Here is a 10,427-nt window from a genome sequence, read left to right on the forward strand (position 1 = left end):
AAACCATGTCCCCAGGTGCCACAGAATGGGAATTCCACCCTCCCTGCCCTGGGCAGCTGTGGAAAGGCTGGACAATCCTTTCAGTGAAGAAATTGTCCCCAGTGTCCACCCTGAGCTGCCCTGGCCCAGCCTGAGGCCGTTCCCTCTGCTCCTGTCCCTGTTCCCTGGGCAGAACACCCCGGCTGTCCCCTCCTGGCAGGAGCTGTGCAGAGCCACAAAGGCCCCCTGAGCCTCCTTTGCTCCAGGCTGAGCCCCTGCCCAGCTCCCTCAGGAATTCTCCAGCCCCTTCCCAGCTCCGTTCCTGCCCTGGACACGCTCCAGCCCCTCCATGTCCTCTTTGTCAGAGGGGCCCAGGGCTGCCCCAGCACTGGAGGTGCCCCAGCAGGGCCAGCACAGGGCACAATCCCTGCCCTGGGCCTGTGGACACCCCACGGCTGGCACAGCCCAGGGGCCAGTGGCCATTGCCCACCTGGGCTCGTGTCCAGCCACTGGCACAGCACCCCAGGGCCTTTCCCAGCCCCTCTGCCCCAGCCGGGAGCTCCAGGGCTTGGTGTGACCCCGGTGCAGGAGCTGGCACCTGGCCTCGGTGGCCCTGTTGGATCCAGGGTCCAGCCGTGCCCATCCCTCTGCAGAGACCCTGCTTGGCAGCACAGCCACAGCCAGACCACAGCCACAGCCACACCAATCCCACAGCCAGAGCCAGAGCCAGAGCTGTTGCAGTGTGTTGCAACTTCCTGTTTTACTTCCTAAGTCACTTCCCAGGTGTGCCTATACCTCTCTCCCTTCCCCCTCGCCCTCTTGTTGAGTGAGTCCTGTCAATCAGGCTTAACATTCCAGGAAGGTCGTCGTGTGGTTGGTCAAGTTCAAAAGATGCCCCTATGCCCAGAGGTCATTGGCCTGTCTGGGTGTCATCTTCCCCTGAGACCCTGCCCCTCTCACCTGGTTGGTGCTCACCTGTCCCTTCCCTCCCCCTCCCCCTGGAGCTTAAAAGCCCAATCAAGCCATGTGCTCGGGATTCTGTTGGAGCTGTTACCTGACATTCAGGCCTCTGTGACCATGGAATAAAACTCTGGATTAAACCCTCTGCAGAATCCATCTCCTTTCTCTTCACCTTTGCCTGAAGCCCTTCCACCTGAGGTAAAACTGAGTTTCTACAAGCCTGGGTTTGTTTCAGTGCCCAGCTGCAGCATCCAGCCAGCCAAAGGTGTCTCTGAGGTGAAACACCACAGCTGCTGCCTTTGGCCCAGCAGCAAGGGTCAGACGAGCCCAGGCACAACCTACCTGGTAATATTGGGGTCTTATTCCAATACAGAGCCACAGCCAGAGCCACAGTCAGAGCCAGAGCCACACAAATCCCACAGCCACACCACACACAGCCACCCACAGCCAGAGCCACACCACAGCCACGCCAATCCCACAGCCAGAGCCAGATCCACAGCCACAGTCAGAGCCAGAGCCACACAAATCCTACAGCCACACCATACACAGCCACACCACACACAGCCACACCACACACAGCCACACCACACACAGCCACACCATACACAGCCAGCCACAGCCACACCACACACAGCCACACCACACACAGCCACACCCACCCAGCCGGGGGGCACTGGTAGGGGTGCCCTCCATCCCTCCATCCCCTCCCCACAATCCCCAGAAGGACATGGACTGGGCCTGGTGCCAGGCTGAGCCCTGGGCAGCGCCAGCCCTGCCCAGCTGGGTTTAACCCATTCCCCGCCGTGCTGGGGTTACCTGAGCACCAGCACGGGGTTTCTCAGCAGAATACTCTGGGAAGTGCTGGCAGAGGCTTTACCAAGGCCCAGGTATGGAGACCCACAGGCTGTCCCTCCCCCAGCAGTGTCTGCTGGGTTCTGTTAGGGCTTCTCCATGGCTGGGGGGCTTGGCCAGCACTGCTCCTGCCTCTGGCACCAGCTGGGCACTCCTGGCAGCTCCCTCTGCTCCCTGACTTGGAGCCCCCCGTGCACCCCCTCTCTGCTTTAGAGCCACTCATCCCAGTGCCTGCATTTGAGATTGTCCCTCCCAGCATTTGGGAATTTAGCTGCTCTATTGAACAGAATTAAAAGATTTAATTTAGTGAGATTTGGCATTAGCTCGTGCTTCTCCGCTGTCCATTAATGTCAGAACTGAGCTGTGGATCCATTCCAATAAATGTTTGTACAAACATGTTTGTATACAGATTCATGCAGGCTATAAATTCAGTGTGAGGCACTTCTCACTGAAACATGCACCGTGACTCACTAAAAACATGAAGAGGATTTCATTTTTTTGAGGGAAGAATTTTTTAATTAGCCAGTAAAGTTCAGGAGACAACACATCGTCCAAGAGTGAACAAAGGCTGCTGTTAATTGGTAGGAACCTCCCAAATGAAGGGAAGCTTATGGAAGTATTTTTTTATCTGTCTCTCCCAAATATTCCTGGTTTGGATGTTTTCTGCTTAAACTGTTAGAGTTAATGTGATTATTCAGTTAAATGAGTAACAAGAAGAGATTCCTCAGCAAAGGGTGTGGCAAACATGTTATACACGGCTGGAAAACTACAACATGTCTCCATCATACCCAAATCCCAGTATGTGCTCCTGCTTTTTGCACAAACTGGAATGAGAGCCAGCCACCCAAGAACCAGGAGGTGCAGAGGGGCTTTTCAGGACCAGTGCTCACCTTCTGCTGTGTACAGGGGACTGACCCACACTTAGACCCTTGCAGGTCAGCAGTGAGGCTCATGTTCATGCACCCACTGTGCAGCTCTCATGGGCTCAGGGAGACATTATTAACCTTAAACCCGGGTTTAATCTTCCATGTCCTGCTGGAAAATCTCAGAATGTCAAGGAAAAAATACTCTCAAGTGATTCTGGAGTGACTTTCTGTGGCCTGGAGAGCAGAAGAACACAGTGTGGAAAACAAAGAAAACCAGCTTTACCTCACACCACAGTTAATAAAAATTAAATGTCAGACGGGACAAGAAAAAGTGATGTGGTAGCATACAGAGGACAGGATCCATGAGAGATTCTGAGTAATGAAAAGGTCAGGGGAACCTATAAATAAAGCCTGAGGCATGCGAGGTCTGGGGAGGCAGGGAGCTCATCAGGGAGTACAGAAACTCAGGCAATTAATGGATATGTTTTATGTAAATGGAGCAATTACTGTTCCAGGTATGGAACCCGCTTTTTCTCAGAACTCTACAGATCCTCCTTGTCCACCCCCAAAACACAGCAAGGGCTGATCATGGTCCCTGTAAGGGCTGGACTGTGCAGGGCAGCTCAGCCTGGGGATGGGGAGCCATTCCCACCTCTGCCAGGCTGCCTCGTGCAGGTGTGTCCCAAAGCCCAGCTGGGATGTGGTTGGTGGGCTGTAGGAGTGACTGACGGGGCTGGGACGGACGGACGGATGGAGACGAGAGATCTTTGAAGCCAGGTCAGGAACTTGGGGTTTATTGCAAAGGGCCTGGGTGCAGGGCCCTGCTGGGAGCTGCCAGCCACAGCTCAGAGCAGGCCTGAGAGGGAGGGAGAGAGATAAAGAGAGAAGGCAAGAGCGTGGTAAAGGGGATAAGAGAGTGAGGTTCCCATTCCAATACCATAAATCTTCTTCTGTGCTGAATATTCTAATTGTCACTAACCAATCTAAGATACAAATCCTATAGCATTTACATACAGCCTGTAAGAATCATTATATTACCATACTGTGTTACATTTTAAACCCTAAAAACTCCTCTTTGGGCCCCTTCTGCCAAGCTGTAGGGTCTGCTCTGACCCTTGGGCCTGTCTGCAAGCAGAGGGTGTTGTTCCATCAAAAGGGGATTGCCTTCAGCCAGCCACACCATTGTTTTCCAGTTGTTCAGTAACTGAGGGATCTCAAAGCTTGCTTTCATTTCAGTCTGGCTTATAGTTTCCATATTCTCAAAATCTTTTTCCAGGCAATCATATTTATAAGGCTTTCCTATTTCATCTTCCCCAACAGCAGACCCCAAATTCTGAACAGAAAATCCCAGGGGCCTGCAGCTTTTGCAGGCATGAAATGTCCCAGGTTTGCATGGTTACATGGTCTGATATTCCCAGGGCTTTCCTCCCCCGTTTGAGTCTCCAATTAAGCCCCCTCTATAGGAACAGAGTTTTTCCTGGCTCTTGTCCCCAGCATCCATGCAGAGAGCTGTCCCACCCTGCACTCAAGGGCTGCACAATGGCCTGTGCCAGTGCCCCACCCCACTGTTGTACAAACCTGGATGAACAAACAGATTAAATTACAGCCATAAAGCCCCAGCTCCAAAAACCAACCCATTTAAAATTCAGGACATGCTCATGGGTCTTCTTTAGCTGGAGCCTAAACAGATCCCACAAAGCCACAGGTGTGAGCACTGAATTGTGTGGGGTCAGTGGGAGGCAGGGACAAAGCCAGGGCTCGGAGTCAGCCCCTGGTCATGGAGCCTTCCCCACATTGTCTGCAGTGAGGGGCAGCTCTTTGTGCTGGGCTGGCTGCTCAGGGACACCAGCCAGGACCAGTTCCTCACAGGGCTCACAGGGCTGAATTGTGGGTGTGTCATGCAGGAGGAGCTGCACAGGCACTGAATTTTGGGTGTATAATTCAGGAGGAGTTGCACAGGTGCTGGATTTTGCATGTGGAATGCAGGAAGAGCTGCACAGGTGCTGAATTTTGCATGTGGAATGCAGGAAGAGCTGCACAGGTGCTGAATTTTGCATGTGGAATGCAGGAGGAGCTGCACAGGTGCTGGATTTTGGATATGTAATGCAGGAGGAGCTGCACAGGTGCTGGATTTTGGATATGTAATGCAGGAGGAGCTGCACAGGTGCTGGATTTTGGATATGTAATGCAGGAGGAGCTGCACAGGTGCTGGATTTTGCATGTGGGATGCAGGAGGAGCTGCCCAGCTCGGGCTCTGCAGACACAAGCCCGGAGCTGAGCTCTCCTGGCACAGATGGCAGAGGAGCTGTGAGGGTGAAGCAGAGGGCAGCGAGCAGCCCTGATCCCATCAAATCAGACATCCTGAAACCCAGCATGGAAGAACAGCTCCTCTCCCTGTGCCAGCAGCCCCACGAGCCCTGTCCTGGCCCTGCTCCCCCTCTGTGCCCCAGTGCCATTTCTGTCCCTTTATCTGCCTTGGCAGCGTGGAGAGGCTTTGCCAGGGAAGGACAAAGCCCTCCTGGGCTCCCTGGAAGGGTCCAGCAGGCCAAGGCTGTCTCTGCCTGCACCTGGCACTGCCTCCCCTCCTTCTATTCTGGGAGCAGGGCAGCAGCTGAGCCCTGCTGTGGCTGGAGGCAGATGGGGCACGGATTCAGTGGCTCTGCTGCTCATTTGTTTGGCACAAAAATGACGGGCACGCAATGGAACGAGCGGCAGCACACACAGGGGGAGCACCCTGCAGCTCCCCCCATCATTCATTTTCCTGTTACTGTCAGGTTTTCTCCTCATTCAGGGATAAATCTGCAGCAAGCAGAGGGTTGGAGTTGTCAGCCTGATTCTCCCCAGGTGCTTTTGGGTCTATTGCTCTGATTTCCTAGCGTGCATTTCTTGCACTTTTGGGAGGTGGGAATGGCTGTGTCCTGCTCAGTGAGCTGCACACTGTAACATGAGGCACTTCTGAGTTCTGGGGTTTTTTACTGTATCTTCAGACCAGTCTAAAAATTTAACTGTAGTCAAAATGAAAAGTCTTAATATGCATAAATATGGGAATTCATACAGGAGAAAAAAGCACCCAAGGCACGCAGGGCAGCTTGGCCCTCCACAAACTGTGGAATTGTGGAAGCATTTGCTCCTCTTTGGGATGGAAATATGTTTTTTATTAATCTTGGGCTTTATCTGCATTTAGTTTTCATCTCTAAATCACACAGGATATGAGGACCTGAGTAAAATTAAGAAAGAACAGATTTTAAGATTAGTATTTTTTGACATCCATCCCCAAAACATTCATAAACCAGGACAGTGAATTCAGTGGTTCTCAGCCTAACCCATAGCAGCTGTTTGTACACACAGTAAAAACACAATCTCTTTCAATCTGATGAAAATCCCATAAAGGAAAATATAATGAAAGAAAGATGGGTCAAAAATATGATTCATTTGCACTCCTAAAATGCAGACTAGTCTTGCTGAATTTGCACATTGTAACTGCAAAAGGCATGAAATCCTTAAAATATTCCTGCAATGGTCTTATGCTGAATGAAGAGCTTTATGAATATTTCAATTACAAGATGAGGCTTGAAAGGATAGAGTTGTTTCAATTTTGAATCACCCTTCCTTAAATAACTTGCCCTATTTGATAGGAAACGGGACTCAGTTAAATGTGACACAGACTGGGTAAGGATGGAGCTCTCTGAGCTGGAACCCCTCACTGCCCCCTGTGCTGCTGGGAACAGAGCAGCCCTGGCTCCACGGAGCAGACAGGGAGCCCTTGTCACCCCTGGGGCAAACGAGCCCTGTCTGATGGCTCCAGGCCTGCCCTCCTCCTCCTCTGCTGCTCTTTGCAGGGTTTGGTAAATGGAAGGCTCAGCTCTTTGCTGTGCAGGGCTACACCTGCCCCTCCTTGCATCAAGAGGCCATCCTGTCCTTTGGGGATTTGAGAGACACCCAGAGAGCAGCAAACCCACTGTGCTGAATGCATCAGCTCCTTTCTATCCCCAGGTACAGAAAGGCCCTGATTTCCTCCTCTGCCCTACTCAGAGATGGACCATGATGCAAATACTCATGAGTTAAAGCAGAGCTTTACAACCCCCTCATGTCCTGGTTCTGGTATCACCAATCCAACCAGAATACAGCTCTGATTTTGAGGACTTACTCCTGGTTTTACTGGAGTTAATGAAACCAGGCTGTTGGTTTTCTTTTTTTCATTCATTCTTTCAGATCACCCAACCAGAGTCTGTATTTGCCCACACCTTCAGTGCTTGCTAAACTGGAGCAGCTCTAGAATTGCATCTACCCCAACATGTGAAGCACAGATTTTAGTGGAACTTGGGATTTCACCTTCTTGGGAAAGCAATTCCATGTTTGTGCTGCCTGGTTCCAGCTAAGCAGGACAGCTCAGTCCTGCAAGGAGAATAACAAACTCCCTTCAGCAAAGCTGCAGAATTAGATTTCACTTTTCAGCAGAAATGATCCACCAGCACCAGTTGTTCAGCACAGACACCCCTGTGTGCATTTTCTTATGCACAACAGTGTCTCAAAGTGCAACCTTCCCCTCCACTCCCTAAGGTAGGACTTAAAAAACAAGTTCAGGTCTGACAGTTGTTGGCAAAGCTGAGGGACACACTGGGCTCCCCTGGAGCCTTTCCCCATTTCCCTGAGAGGGAATGATCGCCCAAAATGAAATCAGAACTCAGCCCTGACTTCTTCATGGAATAAAATGCCAGACTCTGGATTCTGCTGCTCCTCACAGCCACCAAAGAGACCAAGCAGGCCTGGAAATGGAGCCTGACTGGTGCCACTCCAGCAAACTCTCAGGAGTTCACCACTGCTTCCCTGGCCTTTGAATGGAATCACTTTTCTGAAAGCTTGCCTGGTTTCCTTGTACCTTAATTAAGCATCTTCTCTGTCCTCCACCACACTGCTGTTAAACACATCCTGGCAACCTGCCCCTCATATATTGCAGGAGATATGGCTGGCAGCAAACAGAGCTTATCACTGGGTATTAATTACTTGAGCATAAATAACATTCCCTCTTCTCTCAGGTCCATGATCCACCCTTTCTGATGGAAATATATTCATAGTAACAAGAGAGAGAAAACAATGGGGCGGTAAATTTAAGCCTAAAATGAGTGATGAGTCTTGCAATGAGTGAAAATTAAAACCAGAATAATTAAAATGAAAAATAAGGTGCATTTCTAAGAGGGATATTGATTAACCCCTGCCCAGAACCATCTGCCAAGGCAAAGGCTGGGTTTTTCCACTCTATCTTCAGATCAGTCTAAGAAATGAACTCCAGTCAAAATGAAAAGTCTCAATATGCATAAATATGGGAATTCACACAGGAGAAAGAAGCACCCAAGGCCCACAGGGCAGCTTGGCCCTCCATGAGCACCAGTGGCACTGCCCAAGGACAGAACAGCTCAAAGGCTGGGCTGGGAAAGCAGCTGATCAAACAAACCACAGGATGTGCAAGGCTCCCTGCCAGGGCATTCCCAAAGCCTCCCACAAAGGCCAGGTGAGCACAGAGCCTCTGCTGTGCTCCCCCTGCCTCTCCATTGCCCCCTCAGCTCTCCTCCTGAGGCGCTGCCCACCCTCCCTGCACAGGAGCAGAATAAAGCCCAGGAAATGCAGCTTTTGGCTGCTCCAGAGTTCTCATGGGTGATTGCAGGGCAGAGCACACCCTGGCATCCAACTCCTTCTGCTCTGCACTGCTGAGGGTCTGTGCTGTGCCATGTGGGCTCTGCCTCTGGGCTGCTGGGAAATGCTCTGAGGGCGCAGCTTTGCGTGCTGGGGACACACAGAGTGTGGAGAGGCACCTGGGCTCATGGTTAATGAGCCAGCCCTCGGCGCTGTGTTAAAATGCAGCGTTCAGGTGGAAATGTTTGCACACACAACACTGGCAGCCTCTGAGAGCCCCTGTTATGCGTAAGTGGCTCCTACATGAGTTGTGGATGGATTCTGTTGTGACTTTGCCTTATCAGTGATACATTCATAAAGCAGATGTTTTCCATGTTTTGAATATGTATTTTTAGCTTGTTTACTGGGTCCATTATAGAAATGGTTATTCATGGGTGAATAGCATGCTTACAGGTTATAAATGTTTCTTGTGGAGTATTAGTTAACATTTTTAAAAGTACACTGATGAGTGTAGAGTTTATATGGGGTATTTACGTGGGTGGATGTATCTGTGTGAGTTATTTCAACTCCCAAAAGAGATGCAGATTTGTATCTAAATGTTCATTACAGCAAAGAGTGGATCTTTTATGCTTTTATTCCCATGGTTTATTGTCCTGCACACGCTGGTGAACAGCAGGGAAACTGATCCAATTGTCAGAGAGGACAATTCTGGAAGAGGTGCTCTCCCTCACTTTCAGGAAAGTTCAATACACTCACTAAATTAAAACTCTTTCAGGAAAAGGACAACCCTGGGGCCTGCCTGACAGGCTTTGGAAGGGGTCCCTGAACCCCAAGAAATGGTGGCCAGGCTTCACAACTTGAAAATATGGTTTGAAAATACAGGAAGCATACAGGGTGCCCCCAGCCCTGGGGGAGCCTCTGCTCTGGATCTGCTCAGCTCAGTGAGGAATGCAGGAGGGGGTTTCTCCATCCTCCAGAACCAGGGAAATTCCTGGGCTCAGCTCATGCAGACACAGGCTGAAACCTCAATTCAGGAAGCCACTGGGGCATATTTGCAGATTGCAAACACAGAACAAGCCTTGTGCTACCCCCGTGCCCTGGGATGGATTTGCACAACCCAAACTCCTTCCAGGAGGACACAGGAATTCCCAGACTCGACAGTCTTAGGAAGGAGCAGCTTTGTGGGATGAGATCTTGAGGGCAATGAGCAGACTAAAGAGCTTCTGGGATATTTGCAGGTGGCCATTTTCTCTCTGGGAGGCAAGAGCCAGGCAGGAGGAAGGGGAGAGGGGGTCCAGTGCCATTTTGCAGGCTCTGTCTCTGGCCTCACACGAGGGACCCATCAAACCTCTGAGCCCAAAGGCTCTCCCTGGGCAGGGTTTCTGTAACATCCCTCTGAGGGCTCCAACTGCCTCTGACTTGCACAGACCCACTGCTTTCCATTTCCACCTCCTGCAGGAGGAGATCACTTCAGCTACAGAGGAAGAAAATCTGAAACCCAGTTTGGATTTTTGACACGTAATTACTGTGCAGAGGTTGGGTGAGAAGGTCTCAGAAAATTAACAAGCCATTCTAAGGATCTCATTTCTCTCTCTCTCTCTGTTTTCTTCTCTCTGTTCCTCTGAGGCTCAGGATAGAAAAAGAAGAACCTGAGCAGAAAAACAAAAATGAGACCTCTGGAAAAGTTCTGGCCACTCTGAGCCTGCAACATGTTTTCTACAACTGATGAGCATTTCCAGTGGAGTTCCTTCCCTTGAAATGTGCTGTATAAGAGAGAGATAATTCCTGTACTCTGGAGGCCAAGCTGGCTGCTGGCTCCTAGCATGGTTCAGGTACAACCATGAACCGTGGTCATTTTTCAGGTACAGCCATGTCGTGGTCATTTTTCCACCTCCTCAGAAAAGCCCCCACAAATTTCTCTTTCCCTACATTATAAGATTACATCTCTAAGTAAATGATATCTCTGACCCCTGCAGATTGCACTCTCCTCCTTGTTTCCATGTCAATAAAACCACTGCTTTCTATTTCCAGTTTATCTTGTCTTTGTATTAAAATCAAGAGGCAAAACTGTATTTCAGGTCCTGAGTGTGCAGCTCAGTCCAGACAGTGCACATTTATTTCCCAGATAAAGATACAGTC

The sequence above is a fragment of the Ammospiza caudacuta genome, chromosome 23, assembly GCF_027887145.1.
Source record: "Ammospiza caudacuta isolate bAmmCau1 chromosome 23, bAmmCau1.pri, whole genome shotgun sequence".
In the NCBI taxonomy this organism is placed as follows: domain Eukaryota; kingdom Metazoa; phylum Chordata; class Aves; order Passeriformes; family Passerellidae; genus Ammospiza; species Ammospiza caudacuta.